The sequence below is a fragment of the Alternaria triticimaculans genome (assembly GCF_023758025.1).
Source record: "Alternaria triticimaculans strain BMP 0046 chromosome Unknown scaffold_67, whole genome shotgun sequence".
In the NCBI taxonomy this organism is placed as follows: Eukaryota; Fungi; Ascomycota; class Dothideomycetes; order Pleosporales; family Pleosporaceae; genus Alternaria; species Alternaria triticimaculans.
In genome coordinates this window covers 1-20,760 of record NW_026056024.1, presented here as the reverse complement: position 1 = coordinate 20,760, position 20,760 = coordinate 1, and the positions used below count along the sequence as shown (strand labels likewise).

General features: G+C 30.1%; 7 non-coding genes across 7 annotated transcripts; all 7 read left to right on the top strand.

Annotated features, from left to right (window-relative positions):
- The first annotated feature begins 10,987 nt into the window (after positions 1 to 10,987).
- J4E78_011077 lies at positions 10,988 to 11,058 on the top strand. Its single transcript has one exon. It is a non-coding gene; the product is annotated as a tRNA-Arg (tRNA).
- A 65-nt stretch (positions 11,059 to 11,123) lies between these two features.
- J4E78_011076 lies at positions 11,124 to 11,194 on the top strand. The gene has a single exon. It is a non-coding gene; the product is annotated as a tRNA-Arg (tRNA).
- A 6,311-nt stretch (positions 11,195 to 17,505) lies between these two features.
- Positions 17,506 to 17,578, top strand: J4E78_011075. The gene has a single exon. It is a non-coding gene; the product is annotated as a tRNA-Val (tRNA).
- Positions 17,579 to 17,610: 32 nt separating this feature from the next.
- J4E78_011074 lies at positions 17,611 to 17,682 on the top strand. Its single transcript has one exon. It is a non-coding gene; the product is annotated as a tRNA-Lys (tRNA).
- A 654-nt stretch (positions 17,683 to 18,336) lies between these two features.
- J4E78_011073 lies at positions 18,337 to 18,408 on the top strand. Its single transcript has one exon. It is a non-coding gene; the product is annotated as a tRNA-Asp (tRNA).
- A 928-nt stretch (positions 18,409 to 19,336) lies between these two features.
- On the top strand, positions 19,337 to 19,408 carry J4E78_011072. The gene has a single exon. It is a non-coding gene; the product is annotated as a tRNA-Ile (tRNA).
- A 4-nt stretch (positions 19,409 to 19,412) lies between these two features.
- On the top strand, positions 19,413 to 19,484 carry J4E78_011071. The gene has a single exon. It is a non-coding gene; the product is annotated as a tRNA-Arg (tRNA).
- The last annotated feature ends 1,276 nt before the right edge of the window (positions 19,485 to 20,760 follow it).

The window sequence follows — 20,760 nt, the reverse complement described above, 5'->3', positions numbered from 1 at the left end:
GTGACAAGACCACACGACACCTACTAAAGAACACAGTAAGCTCTAAATTTTTTTAAAGACTCTAACTTTTCTCCCAACAAAGGATAGTTAGTACAATGTGCCACTATTTTCGCTAATACCTCTTTCTTGTATACCTCTATAAAATAGAAGTTACCGTAAGGGTTACGAAGTTTATTTGATATTTCAAAATACTGTTTTATAGCGTCTATTAAATAAACGTCGTCATTTTGTCCTATTGAGAAAGAATGTGCTTTCGTTTTACGAATAGAAAAACAACCTTCCGCTTCTATAAAACCAGATAATCAAGCTTTAAAATAAGTAGGTACATTAAAATTAGCGTTTATAATAGCAGATTGCTCTTTAAATTTAGTATCTCTTGTGTATAAGTATTTTTCTACCGAAGTTTCAGTTAAACATGTTTTTAAGAATGCAAGTTGACAGATTTTTTTTGAAGTTAAAGGAGGATAAGTATCAAAAATTTTGATTACTTCCATAATTTCTTCCTTTTTATTTACAACTCAGATAACATCACCCTGTTTACCGGTAATCCTAACAGTTCCACCTACTACTTTAGCAACCTCTACCAACATATTATAATTAGATTTAAGGTTAGATAGTTTAATAACTAGTCTGTATTGTAGAGATTGTTTACGTCAATGGTTTACTTGAATACTTCCATCTCCGTCCATTAGCCCTACTCAAAACATTTTTATATATTCTTTATAGTTATTGTTATCAGATAAATCATTATAACTGCAATTATTATTACAACTAAGACTAGAATTTGACGGTATACCCTCAAACCCTGTCTTGACCATAACAAATAAACTAGGTATTAGCATACTTACGTTAAAACCTCAAGTATCGTGGAAGGCAATATCAAGTGACGCGTTCGCAAGAACAACTCCTGACACGAAAAAAAATATTCATTAATCTACTAATCTTTCATAACTAAATATATACTCTTTATAAGTACCACCTACTTTAGCGTAATTTTTAATAGTACTGTGTGATACCTTTAAGGCTCTTTGAGCATCCATTACACCCTCATATTTTCCAATAAAATTTTTATTTATATCATATACAAATACTGCTTTTTTAATATGACTACTCTTATTAATTTCTTCTACTAACTGTTCAGATTCTTTTGAGTGCCAATGAGAAATTAAAGGTGTATCTGAGATATTATAAGGTATATTTAGTAGGTATCATTCTCCTCTAAATAATTTTTGTTCTTTTATACTATCAACCAATGTTGAATGATTTGATTTAATTAACTTAGCTAGAGTTGTAACTGAAGGAAAAATAACTAATAACTCTTTAAATGAGTTGTAAACATAAACAGAATAAGCTGATTTAGCTTCCATAATCCTTATCTTACTTTCAATAGAATGACTTTTATTATAAAAAGGATTATTTTCACCTGTTACAGCCCTTGCTATTAAGCCTTTAGTACCATCACTATGTATTCTATTTTTAGCTAACTCAGATAGTAACTTTTTGGTTTCTTCAGTATGTATATAACCTAAAGAAGAAAAACCTTGCTTTAAAACATTGTAATAAGGTATAATATTTGTGATATAAAAAGTTTCTCTAGAAGTTAAAAATTCGGCTTCAACATATTCTAAAATTAAGAGAGAAAAATTTGAATAATCGTACTTAAGTAAAGATCTGCTAATAGGCATATTAGCATTTTGTTTACTTTTTAAAAAAGCCTTATTAAGGTAATTCCTCATTCTGGAGTCTAATTTAATAGAACTTCCAACGTAGGAGTGCCCATTTATTTTGTTTATTAAACAGTAAACACCGGATTTATCTCTTTGTTCTTTTAGTATATTAACCCTATCTTCCTTTAGGTTATTATAAACTTTTACAGCCTCTAAATTTAGAGTATTATCTTGGTTACCTACCTTGTTATTCTGCTTATTACTCAAAGAAGAGTAAGATCGAGTTATGGTTTTGTACACTAACGAGGGTTGTGTGGTAACAGAGATTAGAGAATTAAAGATTAATGAACATTTTTTTACTTGGACTATATTTTCTCGGAATGAACTCCGAGCACTACGTGTAGTCTCTGAGGAACCCAACATATTATAGTGGCGAAACCGCCCCGAGTTAACCGGTTCTATGTGAATATTATTGTAAAATATCCGTTGGGTCCCTGCTGATTGTTCAAAATTATGCTTTTTAACTGAGATTAAATAAAACTCTAGTAGCGTAATTGTCAGAAGTTCCCAGCATATAGTAGTGAAATCTAAATATAGAGGGAGAGCTATCAGGTTGTGATATAACCCTCCAAGAGTAAACATAAATACAAAACCTAATGCAAAAAGTAATGATGGTATGAAATGTAAAGAACCACCATAACAAGTTGCTAATCAAGAAAATATTTTAATACCAGTAGGAACTGCAATAATTAATGTTGCTGCTGTGAAATAAGCTCTTGTCGAGCTTAGTAATTTGGACAGTATCTTAATTTAACATAATGTGTTAAATTTCTTGCGTGCTTGTCTCTGAGGATCCTTTTGATGAAATACTTTTAATTTTTTTGATACCTTTCTCTTCTAAATGTTTACCCTCTGTTATCATAATATAAACTTTTCTAAATTTAATATAATCTACATATTTACCAGCAAAAATATTATACTTATCAAAGTAATTCATTAAATGAGCTGCAGTTTTATATCCTGTACTTTTATAACATCATACACCTGTATGATATTGAGAAAGATTACCCATTTCTAATTCATTATATAATAATCTTAAAGGTAATACATCATTTTGCTTTAAAGAAAATTCTAATCTTATACTATGTCCAGCTTTGTGTGTTTTACTTTTTACAACACTTATATGGAAACATCCATCAGCTTGAGTAAAACCCGCCAATCAATAATTATCTAAAGATAAAGACATTAAGGGAGGTAAAATATTAATATTAAAATCTTCACTATAATTATGTTTAATTAATTGTTCATATTTATAATTACTTACAAATTTCCCATTAATTAAAGATAAAATAATATATAAGCCTTTTTTATTTTTACAAATATATCTCACAGCTTTTTTATCTTTAATTTTATATATATTACCATGACCTATACGTTTTTTAATAAGGTAAGCCAAAGATGTATCATTTTCGGAAAATACTATATGTAGTTCTTTCTTACCGAATCAGCCATCACCTTCTATTAGCCCCGCTAAAAAATAACCAAGCTCTTCATCATTAAGATTACTATTATGAATAGGGACATGCTCAGATATTTTAGGTAATTCAAATCATTTATTATAAGTATTTTTAGTAGCGGCCTTAGCCATTGTACTAAAACAAAAAAAGTTTCCTGCTGATTGTCTTGTAAAATATAAGTAGATTGTGCCTAACGCTATAAAAACGAGTGGACTACTTAATAAAGAGTTTCCAGCATATAGCAAGATTTTTACCGTGAACACAAGTTTATCCACGTCCAGACCAACAGTATACATGTGGTGAGATCAAACTACAAATCCTAAGATACCAATAGAACACATGGCGTAAACCATACCAAGGTATCCGAAAACGCTCTTGTTAGAGTTAGCTGAAATTGTAGTACTAACTATACCAAACCCAGGAATAATTAAAATGTAACAATATTTTGATTAAAGGAATAGCTGTGTATTATAACAGTCTTTTCTCATTAATACTCAAAAACTTTTAGATTCTTGTTAGGACTTTATCTTAAGTTGTAGTATTTTCTTCATGACGATTTATTAAAGATTTAATTATTAGTATTTTGGATAGCCCTTTATCTGTTAAGTGTTTTTTGTCTTGTATTAATCTATATACTTTTCTTCATCTTAAATAGCTTATATGCTTTCTAGATTGTAAGTGATATCGATCAAAATATTCTATAACCCTTTTAGCAGAACCGAAACTAGTAGAACCATAATAATAGGTATTTTGAGACTTCCTATATCCAATGTTTCCACCTAAGTATTCTTTTATTATATTTAACAATAAATCACTTTTTTGATCTATTTGAAAATTTAATCTTATTTCCGGTTTATTTCTGTTACTACGTCTAATAATTTTTATTTGAAAACTAGCCTGTGGGCTGGCGCAGCCGGCCTGAAGGCCAGCTCCGCTAGCATCCGCATCAGAAAAACCTGCTAATCAGTGGTTATCAAAATTTTTACTTGAATCTCTTGTAAAATGAATATTTTGATCTGCATACTTAGTATGAGTTAATACATTATTAACTACTTGGTTAAATCTGTGTTCTGTTCTTAATTTACCATTTATCAAGTTAATTATATTTAACATACCCTTTTCATTAGATACAATTAAAAGGTATGCGTTTTTGTCCTTTACTTTTCTTACATTACCGTAACCTAATCTTTCTTTCAAGTAATAGGCTAGAAATGCATCTGGAGAACTAAAAGTTATAACTAATTGTTGAGCTTTACTAAAATGACCATCCCCGTCAATTAATCCTGCTAGATAATAACCTAATTGTTCATTATTTAGAGGCTTCAAATGTTTAGGAACGTGATCTGATACACGTTTAACATTTTCTAAATTTACTACAACTCCGTCGCGTAAAGCCTCTGAGGTTCCATTTTTTATATATAAAATGTTACCGGCTGATTTCCTTCATTGTTCTAACTTTTTTACTGTGCCATTTAAGGAGGAGTATTTAGAACTATATAACGAAGGGGTCCCAGCATACAGCAACGTTAAGAGGCCTACATTCGTAACCTCAGGGTGTCCGAAGAATCCATTTCTTCAAATTTAACTTATCTTTTAAAAAAAAGCCTCTTATTAAATCCAGGTACCGGTAGTCTAGACTCCGGGCTTGTGTATCATACATCCATGATAGAAGAAACCGACTGTACATTAAGCATCATCTCAGACACCTACCAGTGAACCAGTCTGTAGCGACCTCTTAAATGGCCGACGGTCTTTAAGTGAGGACCTTGTTGACCGTAATTGCACTAGCATCGCTAATATTTTTATTACTTTTCCTTGTATTTATAAAATACATTTAAAGTTTTATATAAAAGAATATAACCTTTAAACTTAAGAGTTGCAAGTAATACATATATATATATTAACTAAGTCCAAGGTATATTACATAAAAAAAATGGAATATTCACTATTTCAGATCTTATATCTTTTTACATCTGTCTTTATAGTTTCATAACTTGCACGTTAAACCTGGACTTTTTTTCCCTAGTATTTTGAATTTATATTATTTGATTTATTTATCATCTTAGCTCTTTCAATCATTTCTTGTCTTTTTGACTCATCTAAATGATCTTTATTAACAAGATTGTTATGAATATCTTTTCATAATTTATAGGATAAAGACTTTTTAGTATATAATGCATATTTGTCAAAATAAGGGAAGACATTTTTGCAATTGTTCACTCCACCTAATCTAAATTCATAAGTATTCTCTTCTGAATGTTTAGAAACAATCCCATTCTTAAATAATACACTGAAATGCTCTAATGCTATTAGATTTATTTCTCACTTTTGAGAAATATTAAAGTTAAAACTAAATCCTTTTTTTTCACCAATTGAACAAGTAAAACAACCTTCTCCGTCAGTAAATCCTGCAAACCATGCATCGTTTAAAGTAGGTAGAATGGGTCTATTATTCATTATTACAGGTTCTAATAGTATTCTACCTTTAGTAACTCATTTATTAAACCCTTTAATGAAAAGATCAAATGTTTCTTGTCTTTTTGGTAAAAAAAGGTTACCATTAAATAAACTAACAATAATGTCTATTTCTTTCTTATTTTGTGTTACATATCTACTAGCTATAGCCGATTGAGGTATAACTTTACCAAATCCAAGAATTTCTTGTATAAATTCTAAAACTTGTTTATCCGTTGTAGCTTGTGTAATAACAAATGCCAAATCCCCTCTGTTGTTTACTATAAAAGAACCCTCTCCTTCAGTGAAACCTACTAATCAAGTTAAAAAGTTTTCTGAAGGAATTTTATTATTTGGTAAATGAGTATTGTATTTTTTATAAAAAGCAGAAAAATCAAACGTATTGTTTAAATTATAATTAGACATATGTCTTTTGAAGATTGATTTGTTAGAACTAGGAAATATAAAGAATGTTGATAATATCAAATGATCTTTCAATACTAGTGTTGAGAAAAGATGTTGGTATAATATAGGGTCACCACCACCTGCTACTTCGAAAAATGATGTGTTAAAGTTACGGTCAGTCAATATCATAGTAATTCCCGTTAAATTTGTTGACCTACTGGATGAAATCCCATAGCTTAAAGTGTAGTTCTTTAAGCTTAAAAAGTTATTAAAACTTAGTGTAGGTACGCAAACACTCTCGTGCTTGATCGGACCATATCTTATATTTTTAAGTTGTAGAAGTTTTGTAAATGATCTCAAGTAAAATTTGTTCTGAAATTGTTCATACCTGATTTGATCTTTACTATTTTTTCCTTTCCTTCATCTGTATTATGCTCCTTTCTATCAAACATGTCTACTACTTCCATTCAATCTAATGAATCTAAATGTTTAGTTCCAAATAGAGGAAATTGTAAAAGATAATTTTTAGCATTCATATTACCTTTAAGGTTAGTAGTTCTAACTCTATACTCAGGTTTTGGTTTATCCGATCTTATTTTTTTTACTTCTGTTTCTAAAAACTCAGCAATATGACTTAAGAAATCCAAATTATCATATCCTTTGTGATCTTCTCGTCTTTGAGATATTTCCAGTTTACATTCTAATTTCATCGCGGAGCGATGTGCCCGGAGGCATGGATATTTACCTGAAAGAGTAGTTCTTACTTGAAAAGAAGCGTCTGCTTCTATAAACCCTGACAGTCATGGATTGGAATCTAAAGACTCTTTAGATACAAGATGTTTTTCAATACTGGTTCCTTTAGTATTATTTAAAAAATCGATTAATGCATTAAGACTATGTATTTTAGGTGTTCTCATATTTCCATTTATTAATGAAATAACGAATAATATACCTTCATAGCTATTTATGGTTAATATATAAGCATCTACCCCTTTCTTTCTAGATAATGAACCTACACCTAACTCTTTTTGAACAAGTAGAGCTAAAGGTAAATCTTTTAAATGAAAAACTATTTGTATAGCGGGGTAATTTAACTTACCTTTAGGGCTTCTTGACGTTTTTGGTGTTATTATTGTACCATCACCTTCAATAAGCCCAGTTAAATAAGAACTAAAAAGGGATTTATTTAAATTTTTACTATTGTTATCAGTATGAATGCATCTAGCAGCTGTGCATAAAGGAAAGGTCAAAAGTTCCAAACTACAGCAAAAATATTTTGGCGTATAGCCTCTGAGGTTCTCTAAAAAGTTCAAACTTAATAGATTACCTGCTGATTGCGATATACTTTCGTATAACGGTTCCCAGAATACGGCCAAATTTAGAGCCGGCAGAATTAGTTTACCGGCTAGGACAGGTAATGATAATAATAATAAAACAGCTGTTATAACAACTGCTCAAGCAAATAATATTAATTTGTGTAATCTTATTCCGGGACTTCTCATGTTAAATGTAGTTGTCATGACTAAAAATAGTTAAAATAGTAACGATTTGTGGACTATATTTTAAGCGTATTACTATACGGTTTTTAACGTGTAGTCTCTAAGGAACCTAATCATAATCAAAATTACTTTTGTTTCCTGCTGATTAAGCATAGCTTACAAGATTTTTACTATTAAGTACTTATAAACACTGAGCTATTTCAGCATACAGTTAAAAATTTTATATGAACCCCATTACAACGTATTTTCTTTCACATATTCACATAAATATCCTTTATATGCTTTACCTAAATCAATGTGTTTAACTAATGTTACTTGAGAAGCAGATAAACCTTTGTTATGTAAATATTCCACACATTTACCTAAACTATCCTTTTGGGATGGTCCCTTTTGGGGCCAGACCTAAAGGTCAGTCCCGCTCAGGGACTAGGTAACACGATTGTGTTTTCTAAATTATCCACAGATGTTAATCTAACAGGTTTAGATAAACTAGTAAGAGATTTATTTTTATTGTATTTAACTCTGTCCTTTTCCAGCATTAAAGCTAAATCTAAATCAGACATATCTTTAACTTTAGCAGTTAACACCGGTTCACTTGAAAAAAGATACTTACCTAAATAAAAAGTACCGTTTTTTAAATGTTTAGAGAATGTGGTATGATGAACATTTAATTTTCTAATGAAATCTACTTGTTTTGTTGAAAAAAAATATAATATACTCATATCTCTGTTATACATATATAAACTCTTTGAGGTTGACCCGCTAGGGTTGTTTGCTACTCTTATGGTATTTAATGTGAAAGTAGAGTCTAACAAATAATATTGTTCTAATGCAATTTCTGACCCTTTACTGTAATTATGGTAAAAAGGAAAAACTTGTAAAGAGAAATTTTTCAATCCTTCTTTATGTAATAAAGGGATTAATAAACCACTCTTTCTATGAGACAAATTAATATAGCCATTTAATCTAAAAGCCAGCTGTGATGATGAACCTACATATTTTCTACCTGTAGTAGTATGTGTAAAGATATATATACCAGGTATTCTTTGTTTACTGTTAGGTAAACCAAGTTTATCTTTAAGAACATCCTTAGTTATACTTTTTTGATCTAAATTAGTTAAAGTAAAACTTGCAGTATCAATTAAAGATTTTAATTCTTGTTCTGTAATTTTAATATTACAGTAAGCCAAAATTTCATTAATTTTTTCAGCAGTCACAATTCCACCACTATTAATTTGCTCCACAGCTATTACATGTGCATGTTTATTAGGACCAGATCTACCCAATATCTCTTTTCAACGATTATCCAATTTAGGTTTATCATTGTTTTCAGGAGAATCCTTTTTTTTAGAGTTATTGTCTTTTCCATTGTTATCCTCACCATAATTATTATTTTTTTCAGAGTTGTTTTTAAACATATATTTTGGTTTATTGCTACTAAAGTAACATTTATTAACTGTTAATTGAAAGCTTGTTGAATATCTTAAATATGTAAGAAATACATGGTTTAAGTTCATAGCCCCTAGTAAAGAACTTATACCAGAAAGGTGTAACCCAAAGATAGCTAAATCTACACTTGGACCACTATGACTTTGTATACCTGATAAAGGTGGATAAAGAGTTCACCCTGTACCTACTCCATTTTCTATACCTCCTGCAAATAAGAATAGAACAATACTAGGAATTAATAATAAGTAACTAATATTGTTAAGTCTGGGGAATCCCATATCAGGTCCTCCTAGTCCTAATGGTAATAAAAAGTTACCGAATCCACCAATTAAAGCTGGCATAACCATAAAGAAAATCATTATTATAGCATGAGCAGTAATAATACTATTATATAATTGGTTATCAGCAATATACTGAACACCAGGTCCTGACAGCTCTAATCTTATTAAAACAGAAAAAGCAGTTCCAATTAAACCTGCAAATAGTGCATATATTAAATATAATACACCAATATCTTTAGCATTTGAAGATAAGAATCATCTTTCAAATCACATGCTAATTCCTGATGTTTTTATAGTAAGATTACTGTATTCATTCTTTTTAGATAATATAACGTTCCTAGCTGATAAGCTCCTAATAGAAGGGGAACAAGAGGTCACATACATCTAAAAAGATAAGCGTAGGTATATATTTTATTCATATAAAAAATATTGCTAAAAAAGTTCATTTTACTACACTTTAAGTTATAGTAATAAAATTAAACGGTTTATCGGTTTATAAGGTTTCTTTTTCCCTGTATTTTTTTTTTTTGTTTTCTCAATAGAATTTTTATTACAATTTACTTGTAATAAAATTACAAGTAAAAACTTATTCATTTACAAGAGCCACCTTACTCTTTTTGTTTCTTTTTTTTGTTTTCTCAAGAGAATTTTTATTACAATTTACTTGTAATAAAATTACAAGTAAAAACTTATTCATTTACAAGAGCCACCTTACTCTTTTTGTTTCTTTTTTTCTTTTTTTTCAATGAAAATATACTATAAAAAAAGTAAATAACTTTACTTCCTAACTAGGCTAGTGAATGGCTTATTTAGACCAAAAACTAGGCAATAAGGTTTTACCTTTACAAGAGGTTTAGGTTAAAAACTTATTACTGTAAAAGAGCCACCTTTTTCTGTTTGTTTATTTTTTTTCATTGAAAAAAAAGAAACTATAAAATGAAATAAATAACTTTACTTCCTAACTAGGCCAGTTAAGGACTTATTGAGACCAAACATGGTTGCTCAAACCTGTAAACCATTGAAAGCGGTGCTAACCATCACCTCATTCCATGTAAGTTATCCTGTAATTGAAATGGTGGCGCGTGATATTCAGGAAGTCCACCAATGGGATTATATAGAACTTAATAGTAATGTTATGGGTATACTCTAAAACAAAACCCAAGTTAATCGTTATGAAAATATATAACCTGTTAAAAAATCCTATGCATTAGATAAAATTTAATAGTAATGTTGTGGGTATACTCTAAAACAAAACCCAAGTTAATCGTTATGAAAATATATAACCTGTTAAAAAATCCTATGCATTAGATAAAATTTAATAGTAATGTTGTAGGTATACTCCAAAATAAAACCCAAGTTAATCGTTATGAAAATAGATAACTCTTTTTATTATTTACAGCTTATTTCTCCTTAATTTTCTTTAGCTCAATGGTTTATTGCTATAGTTTCTTTTTTTCTGTTTGTTTATTTTTTTTTTTCATACCCCCCCCTCTCTTCTGCAAGCAGGGAACCTTAAAGGGTTCCCGTGAGGGAAAGGTCAGTCCCCTTTTGGGAACTGTTTGTTTATTTTTTTTTATTGAAAAAAAGAAACGAAAAAAGGTAAGCAAAAGAAAAAAAGTACCGCAAGCTTGCGGGCAGGGTAAAAATATACAGGGTTTTAAATAAACTATTTTACATTTACATAGTATAATACTTTTATGAGATAATAAGAAAGATTCTTATTAGTTTAATGGTAGAACAAGATACTTCTAATATCTGAATCTAAGTTCGAGTCTTAGATAAGAATAACGATTTCTATAGTAATAGCTATTCATTTAATAAGATAGCTAGATTTATCTTATTAAAAAAAAATTCTTATTAGTTTAATGGTAGAACAAGATATTCCTAATATCTTAATCTAAGTTCAAGTCTTAGATAAGAAAGATCGTTAGAACGAATAGGTTTTACTTTACAATAGTAGTTAGTTAGGTAATAAATAGTACTTTACATTTTTTTATTTGAGTTTGATGATGGCTCTGAGTGAACGCTATGTAAATGCTTGACACATGCTAATCGAACGTCAATATTTAATTTAGATAAATTATGTATATTGAAGTGGTGTACAGGTGAGTAAGTGGTATTATGGCTACCTAAGAGTAAGGCAAAATAAATCCCTTATAATAACAATTTATTATTATGTATTAATACTAGATCTAATCACCCAATGGTCGATTATATCTAAAAGGTTAGGTATAAAGGTTAATAATAGTAAGAATAAATGTGTTTAAAAAGAAATAGTATTTCGCTCTTAGTTGATTATTAATAACCATCGGACAAGTAGTAAGTATGGTAATGGCATATTTAGCTTATGTCCGTAGTCAAGACTGAGAGGTCTATTGACCACACTGGGTCTGAAAAAACCCCAGTGCGTGTAGTACAGCAGTGAGGAATTTTGGTCAATGGCCTAACGGCTGAACCAGCAACTTGCAGGAATGAGAGTTAATATAATAAGTTATTAACTTGCTTGACTAGGTCTTATAAAGTTCTGGATAAAGCTTATTATGAAAACTTTATATCCATAGGTCTCGACCAAATCTTGTGCCAGCAGTCGCGGTAAGACAAGGGAGACGAGTGTTATTCATCTTTAACAGGTATATAGGGTACCTAGACGGTGTGCAATGGCTTACATAAGTACCTGGTACACTTGAGTTTGATATGTGAGAGGAATATGTCGGAATTGTTGGAGGAAAGATGAAATTTTTTGATACCAATAGGACCGGTAACGGCGAAGGCAAACCTCTATGTACATGTACTTGCTATTTCTCTAGTATAAAGAGGAAAAGAGCAATGTACTATAACTGACGTTGAGGGACGAAGGCTCAGATAGTGAAGAGGATTAGATACCCCCGTAACCTGGGCAGACAATGATGAGTGCCATAGGTTGGCTTTAAGGCGGAACTATAAATGAAAGTGGAAGCACTCCACCTCAAGAGTAATGTGGCAACGCAGGAACTGAAATCATTAGACCGTTTCTGAAACCAGTAGTGAAGTATGTTATTTAATTCGATAATCCGCGAATAACCTTACCACAATTTGAATGACCTAAAATATTTTTTAAATTTTTAGACCACATGCGTTGCATGGCTGTCTTCAGTTAATGTCGTGAGATTTGGTTAGGTCCATTAAATTAACGTAAACCCTTGTTTTATTTATTAAGATAAAGCAGCTCTCCGCTTACAATTGGATGTGATAATAGGGACTAAGACAAGTCATCATGGCCTTAATATTGTGGGCTATAGACGTGCCACATATGCCTTTACAAAGGGATGCAATAATGCGAATTGGAGCTAATCCCTAAAACAGGATAAAGTATGGATTGTTGTCTGAAATTCGACTGCATGAAAAAGGAATTACTAGTAATCGTGAGTAATCACATCACGGTGAATTTTATCTCAGATAGGTACTAACCACTCGTCAGGCGCTGAAAGGAGTATGTGCAATAAGTTTGGTGGCTGCGGATTGCTAGTCTAAATGTACAGGTTTAGATCTTTTGGCAGAAATATCTTCGTATGCGTGACTCTGATTGGTGTTAAGTCGAAATACGGTTCGGGTTGGGGAACTAGCCCGGGAATAATTAATATTAACGATACACCCAAAAAAAAAGTCTGTGCAAGGAGCATAAATTATTATAGATTTATATGGTTAAAATCCATAAACATCTGTGCAAATAGCATAAATTGTTAGTTATTTATATGGTTCAAATCCATAAACAGGCTCATAGTAAGTTTATATTATCTAGTCCCCAAAAGGGGACTGACCTTTCCCTTACGGGAACCCCTTAAGGTTCCTGTTTGTTTCTTTTTCTGTTTGTTTATTTTTTTTCATTGAAAAAAAAGAAACTAAAAAAGAAACTAAAGGAACCCCGCAGGGTAGATCTGGACCCTTAAAGGGACCATCCCCCCCCCCCCCTTCTTGTTTTTTTATAGGCCCTCTCCCCCGCAAATTTGCGGGGGAGAGAGGGGGTCCAAACAGCTATGAAATAACGTCGAAAAAAAAAAATATCCCTGCCGGGATGAGCCCTTACTTTTTTTTGAATATATATATTCAAAAAAAAAGTTAGGGGATGTTGTCTTCCCAAAAGGTCAGCCCTAACTTTTTTTTGAATATATATATTCAAAAAAAAGTAAGGGATAGGGGACCTATCTATTCGAATAGTAAAGGTTGAGGGTGTGCAGACTTCTTTCGAGAGTCTGTACTGCTAATTAGCAAATGTTCCTTACTTTTTTTTTTATATAGTATGATATCTTTAAAAAAAAAATTAGACCTAAGAATATCTCCATCCGCTTATCTGGTGAGATTCCAGATAATGGTGGTCACTAGTTCCAACTAGTGCGATGATATTTAGCCGCCATTTGTAAAGTCTTATGGTGCCTATACAGTTAGGGTTAAGCGGTCACTCATATAAGTAACAAACTAACTAGATAAAACTTTGAGTTTGAGAGACAGCTTACTCTTGTTTTTTTTATTAATTAATTAATAAAAAAGGTCGGGAAGACCGGCGTGCAGGTCACATATGTTCAGAATTCCTGGGTATACTTGACTTGCGCCAGCTGGTTCCAATCACTTCTAAGGTTACCTTAAAAGGGTAGCGATGTCTTGAGCTATGGAAGTTTTTGGGTTTTGGAACAGACATGTGTATAGGATATAGCTAAAATATATGCTCCATGTGGGCAGGGTTCCGATAAATATGCAGGTCCTCTTGGACCCAGGACCCCTTAAAAATCCGAGTGCTGGAATTGGTAGACAGGACAAATTTAAGCTTTGTTGACGTTATGTCGTGAACGTTCAAGTCGTTCTTCGGATAAAAGGTACACGAAAAACCTCGTCAAGTTAAAAGGGATAAGACCTCTACACTAAGACTTTAAAGGTTAGCCCCGGCGTCTTCTCAGCGCAGCAGCCTCAGTCTTGTTTTCTTCTTACTTTTTTTTTTACTATATTTATATATGTAAAAAAAAAGTTAAATAACACGCTGAGGAACTTTTTTTTGATATATATTTGATTTTTCTTTTTTTTTTCGACGCAATTTATTTAAATAAATTGCTATAAAAAAAAGTAAAAAGTAAGCAAAAAAGACTGGGGCTGCGTATTACTTTTTTTTATGTCGTTATATTTTTAGGCCCCCCCCCCCCCTCTCCAGCTTTTTTTTTATTTATATAAATAAAAAAGCAGAAGAGAGAGGGGGTCCAAACCGAAAGGAGAGTTCCTTTATTGGTAAGAAGGGTTGAGCTGTAAACTCAATAGTATTACGCTTTTAAGAGTTCGAATCTCTTGTCTCCTATAAAAGAAACAAACAGAATGAAATGTTTATTTTGTATTATAAATATAATTCGAATATAGTTAGTTAACTATACATATATTACATATGTATAATAGTTTTTATAGACCCATGGTAGAGTGGAATACTTTTACTATTATAATAAATGTTCGATTTTAAAGGGTTGCATTATTTAAAAACAGGTTATGTCCACTATTTTTGCAATGTAAGTGAATTAAAAGAGCCTTTGGATTTTTGAGTTTAATTACTTAACACATTTAATTATTTATTTACCAACTTTTTTTTTTTTACATATATTATAATATATGTAAAAAAAAAAGTAATACGCAGCCTCAGTTTTCGAAACGTTGCTTACTTTTTTCTTTTTTTTTCTAGCAATTTATTTAAATAAATTGCGTCGAAAAAAAAAAGAAAAATCAAATATATATCAAAAAAAAGTTCCTCAGCGTGTTATTTAACTTTTTTTTTACATATATAAATATAGTAAAAAAAAAGTAAGAAGAAAACTGAGGCTGCTGCGCTGAGAAGACGCCGAGGCTAAATTTATTTCAAACTATGGTACAAATAATTATAGAGGGCAGTTTATACCTCATGTTTAAATGATTATTTGTTAGTGGCTATTATAATAGCAAGATAGACTAGATTTATTTTTACTTATATAATAGCTATATAATAGTTATGAAAAGGGTAAAGAATAATTTTAAATGTTATATATAGTTAATGAAATGACATTTAGTGGTTATAGTGTACTTAATTTAGATTTATTGTACATTATTGCTATCTTATTAGGTATATTAGTTATTATTAGTAAAAATCCTGAAAACACATTCTTTGGGATCAAACCATCAAATTCCGGGGACCCCTTAAAGCTTTATGATACCAAGCAATAGTTGAAAAACTATTAGTGGATGAACTAATCACTCATGTATGGTAATAAGTCATAAGATGATCCTTTCTATTATATTAGTTTCTTTTTTTTAAAAAAAAAGAAACAAACTAAAGGAGAAATAGGCAATCGCGGATCTAAATCAGTAACATAATTACTGTAAAAGAGCAACGATTAGACGGTGGTTAGTAGTAGTATTAGAGTAAATAATATTACTACTTAAGGTATAGTCTACATATAAAAAAAGAAGATATGTGGATATAAAGAATCTTAATCTAAATTTACTTAAGTTTTATTTTGATTTAGACTCAGATGGTGTATCCTCCTCCTCTAACCATAACAATACTCTGTTACAATCCCATGTATCCCAACCTCACCAATTAAATGGTCTCTTAATAAGGTCATATCATACGAAATCTTTAAGTAGCCTACATACTCCTTTAGAGTTAAATCCTTGATTTATAACAGGGTTTGCTGATGGGGAAGGTTCATTCTCATTAAGTGTTAGAGATATAGACATGCTTACTAAAAAAGGAAGAGTACTCTATGTATTTTCAATAGGATTACATAAGAAAGACGAAGATATATTAAGAAGTATCCAATCTACTCTAGGGATAGGAAAAATATATACACAAGGAAAACAAGGAGTACAATTCCGCGTGGAATCTAAAAAAGAATTATTGATTTTAATAGAACATTTTGATAAGTATCCTTTAATAACCAAGAAAAGTAAAGACTTCCTATGTTTTAAAAAAGCGATTTTCTTGATAAAAAACAAAGAACACTTAACAAAGGAAGGTTTACTAAAGTTAGTTTCTCTAAAAGCTTTAATGAATAAAGGTCTAACTAGTGAATTAAAAGCTGCCTTTCCTGATCTTGTTCCAGCAAATGAACTAGGAATATCTGATTCAACTCTATCTCCAGATTTAATCATAGATCCTTGTTGATTAGCAGGGTTTGTATCAGCGGAAGGTTGTTTTATCATCAGTATACATAAATCTACATCTGTAAAAATAGGATATCAAGTACAGTTAAGATTTGTACTAAGTCAACACATAAGAGATAAAGAGTTATTTGAATATTTCGTAAAATACTTAGGATATGGTTATATAGCTGTAGATAGAAAAGCGGTAGATTTCATAGTTACGAATTTTTCGGATTTAAAAGATAAATTCTTACCTCTATTACACTTACAACATCCCATAGTAGGTTATAAATATTTAGATTATTTATATTTTATGCAGGCTGTAGAAATGGTGCAAAAAAAACACCATTTAACAGAAAAGGGATTAAATAAACTACGTGAGATACAAGTATCCATGAACAGTGGAAGAAATAACACACCTTCACAAGATACCGATTCAGGTACAACAGATTAAACTATGTGTTTTGTGTGTGTGGGTGATATAAGAGGGATGCTTCGCGGCTTAGCAGTTAAAGAGAATATTATAGAGGAGGCTTTTTTTTTTACTTGTGATAGTATCTGTTTTATTTTTAATAGGTTTATTTTTATGTATATCTGCTTATTTAATTCTAACAGGATTAAACTTTATAGGATTATCATACTTATTAGTATATGTTGGGGCAGTATCTATCTTATTTTTATTTATATTAATGTTAATAAATGTTAGAATATCTGAACTATTAATAGATAGTATTAATAGTATACCTTTAGCTATATTAGTAGGTAGTTTCTTTAATTATTTTGTAAATAATGTTTTACCATATATGGTTATGACTAATAATTTACTTTATCATTTTAGCATTAAAAAAAATTTAACGAATGTTACATCTGTGTCATGAGATGGATATTTAGCAGAAACTTCTCATATAACAAGTATAGGAAATATACTGTATGGTAATTATTCAATATGATTAATAATTACATCCATTATATTATTACTAGCGATGGTTGGGGCAATAGTTATAACTCTAAAGCCACAAACGAATGCAAAATAATAAAAAAATAATAATGATAGTACGTCTTTCCTTTTTGTTTCTTAAAAAAAAAGAAACTTTTTAAACAAAAAAAAAAGGAATTAGCTCAATTGGTAGAGCATCCGTTTTACACGCGGCAGGTTAAGTGTTCGAATCACTTATTTCTTATTACTTATATATGGTAAGTAAATATATTTATAGAGATCTTAGCTTAATGGTAAAGCGTATGACTTTTAATCATTCTCATAAGGGTTCAAGTCCCTTAGATCTTAAAAAACATACACGGCTATAGGTTAATGGTAGACCATTCATTTATTTAAGTAATACCATCTAATTAAGCAATATCGTATTTCTAATTAGAGAAAGTTAATCTATATAAGCAATAAATAGTTAGATGAAGTATTAATGCCTAATACTGTTAACATTGTGAGGTTATAGGCTGCAAATCTTTACTAACTACAGGGTAAGATTAAATATAATAAACAATTCAAAAGTAAGGTTGATTAACTACCAACCAAATTTCAATATAAGGCATATAATATCCTTAGGTTTAGGTTTATTGCTATTGTTCCTATTGCTATTGTTTCTGTTTGTTTATTTTTTTTTTTTCAAATGAAAAAAAAAAGAAACTAAACAAAGATACAGGTTTATCTCACGAGTTTTCATCTGTTTGTTTATTTTTTTTTTAAGCTGCGTAATTTTTTTCTAGCAATTTCCACGAAATTGCGTCGAAAAAAAAATAAGAGGAAAAAAGATTAAAAAGTTAGAGCATTTTATATAGGAATATGCATTAAACAATAGTAATAAATAGAAAGAATTCGCCTCCGGGGATTTTATTAAAACAAAAAAAAAACGGCTATAGGATAATGGTTAGTCCAATCGTCTTCCAAACGATGTGTACCGATTCGACTTCGGTTGGCCGTATAGGGTCAGTAACTTAATGGTAGAGGACTTTCTTGTCACGAAAGTAGATATCGGTTCAAGCCCGGTCTGACTCGTACTCTATTATAATGAACTTTATAATTCTATTTTTATTTTTTAATTTCATACTCTTCCACTCTCTATTTAACTTTTACAATCTACTAAGTTAAATTCTTTATAAAAAGCCATTCTACACTTAACTTTTCAGTTTTATAGTTAACATCCATACTACACTTAACTTTTAAGTTATATAGTTAACATCCGTTATAGGTTTAACTTTCATAGTTAACTCCAATTCTAGTAAAATTTTTTATAAATTTTATACAATTCACACCGCAAAAGGAAAAGTTGCTATAGGTAAGGCGAGATATTTGCTAAATATTGTGTTTAACACCTGGTGGTTCAAATCCACTCTTTTCCGAATATAGATATAATATTTATACACATCTGAAGGGATAAAGTTTTACACATCTAAACGGATAAAGTTTTTACACATCTAAACGGATAAAATTTTCACGCAGCTAAAAGGATAAAGTTTTTACGCAGCTAAAAGGATAGAATTTTTACACATCTAGACAGATAGTATACGTTATACATAATTACAATAATTTCATTATTTTGAATGTAGTATTTATGTAATATATTTATATTTGTTAAGTCTTCATTAGGTAATTATATTGAAAACAATAACAAATCTTTTAAAGGATTAATAAATAGTCTAGTTAATTTCAAAAATCGGGTTATTAACATTAGTATCGTTTAATTTTAAACATCATTTTATATAAAATGATAGTTCAATTTTATATAAGGTGTTATTAATAATTTTAAAAAAGAGTATAGTTTAATTGGTAAAATAGGAAGCTTCAAACTTCAAATTTCCAGTTCAAGTCTGGATGCTCTTGTTATAATATAATGAAAAAATTTATAAGCTTATATACTTTTATTTAATACTTTTAAGTAATCTTTCCATTGTTTTAAATTTTCATATACTATATGTGTTATAAAGGTTCCTTAGCTTAATAGGTAAAGCGCATTCTTGATAAGGATGTGATCGACGTTCAATTCGTTGAGGAATCAAAAAGGTGCGTTAGTTAAATTGGTATAACCACATGCTACGGACATGTTCTTACAAGTTCGAGTCTTGTGCGCACCTGCACTTTAAGTATTTATAAGCTATTTCATTTATTAAAATCCCCGGAGGCGAATTGTGCACACCTATACTACCCCCCCCCGCAAGCTGGCGGTTATTTTTTTTTTCTTTTGCTTAACTGTTTGTTTATTTTTTTTTATAAAAAAAGAAACTAAAGCAATAAACCATTGAGAAAAAAAAAAATTAGCCCTCCAGTTTCTTTTAACTTTTTGATGTATATAGGATATATCCTACAAAAAAAGTAAGAAGAAAGAGGGGCTGTAATTTTTTTTACATAGGATATATGCAAAAAAAAGAAATAACTGGGAAATATGAACAATATATTATATCTTTTTTTTTATAGTTTCTTTTTTTTCTGTTAAAAAAAAAAAAGAAACAAACAGAACAAATACAAACGGTTTGGACCCCCCCTCTTTCAGGGGGGGGCCTAAAAAAGAGAATTGACTGAGTGGTTTAAAGTGATAAGCTTGAAACTTATTTGATTGAAAGATCACATCCGTTCGAATCGGATATTCTCTGTTATATCTTTATAGATTCTCTTTTTTATTTTTATAAATAGATTATCTATCCCACAATATAAAGATATTATCTTTTATTTTTATAAATAGATTATCTGTTATACAATATAAAGATAGTATCTATAGTTAAATAGTACATTGTATAAACAGGTTAGAGCCAGGTTGGTTAGGCGCCTCATTTGGGTTGAGGAATTGTTATGTTCGAATCATAATAACCTGAAATGGGATTTTAAATCACTTTTATATAAAAATATATAGTAATGTATTGGATATGTAATGTATTATTTCATAATGTTATTACCTTATATATTTAGATTATAGATTATAAGGATTAACTTTATGGCTAGTATATAAAGAGACTATTATAGAATAATTAAAGGCTGTATATTAAACCATTAGTACCGTAAAAATGATGGCTTAGTTATCGTTTATTAGGGAAAAGGGTAGAAGAATTTCTATAAAAAAAAACGAAGTGAATTGAAGTATCTTATTAGCTTCAGGAAAATAAATCAAACGAGATTCTATTAGTAGTGTGAATGAAAATAGATATAGGCTTAAAGTAAAATGGATATATCTGTTTGAATATAGGGGAACCTTCCTCTAAGCCTTAATATAATATACAAGCGATAGAGAATAGTACTGTGAAGGAAGTATGTAAATAGTAGTCTTATAAGCAGCTCAAGGTAAGTTTAATAAACATATGAGAGCGTACCTTTTGTATAATGGGTCAGCAAGTTCTAGTTAGATGCAAGCAAGTAGTG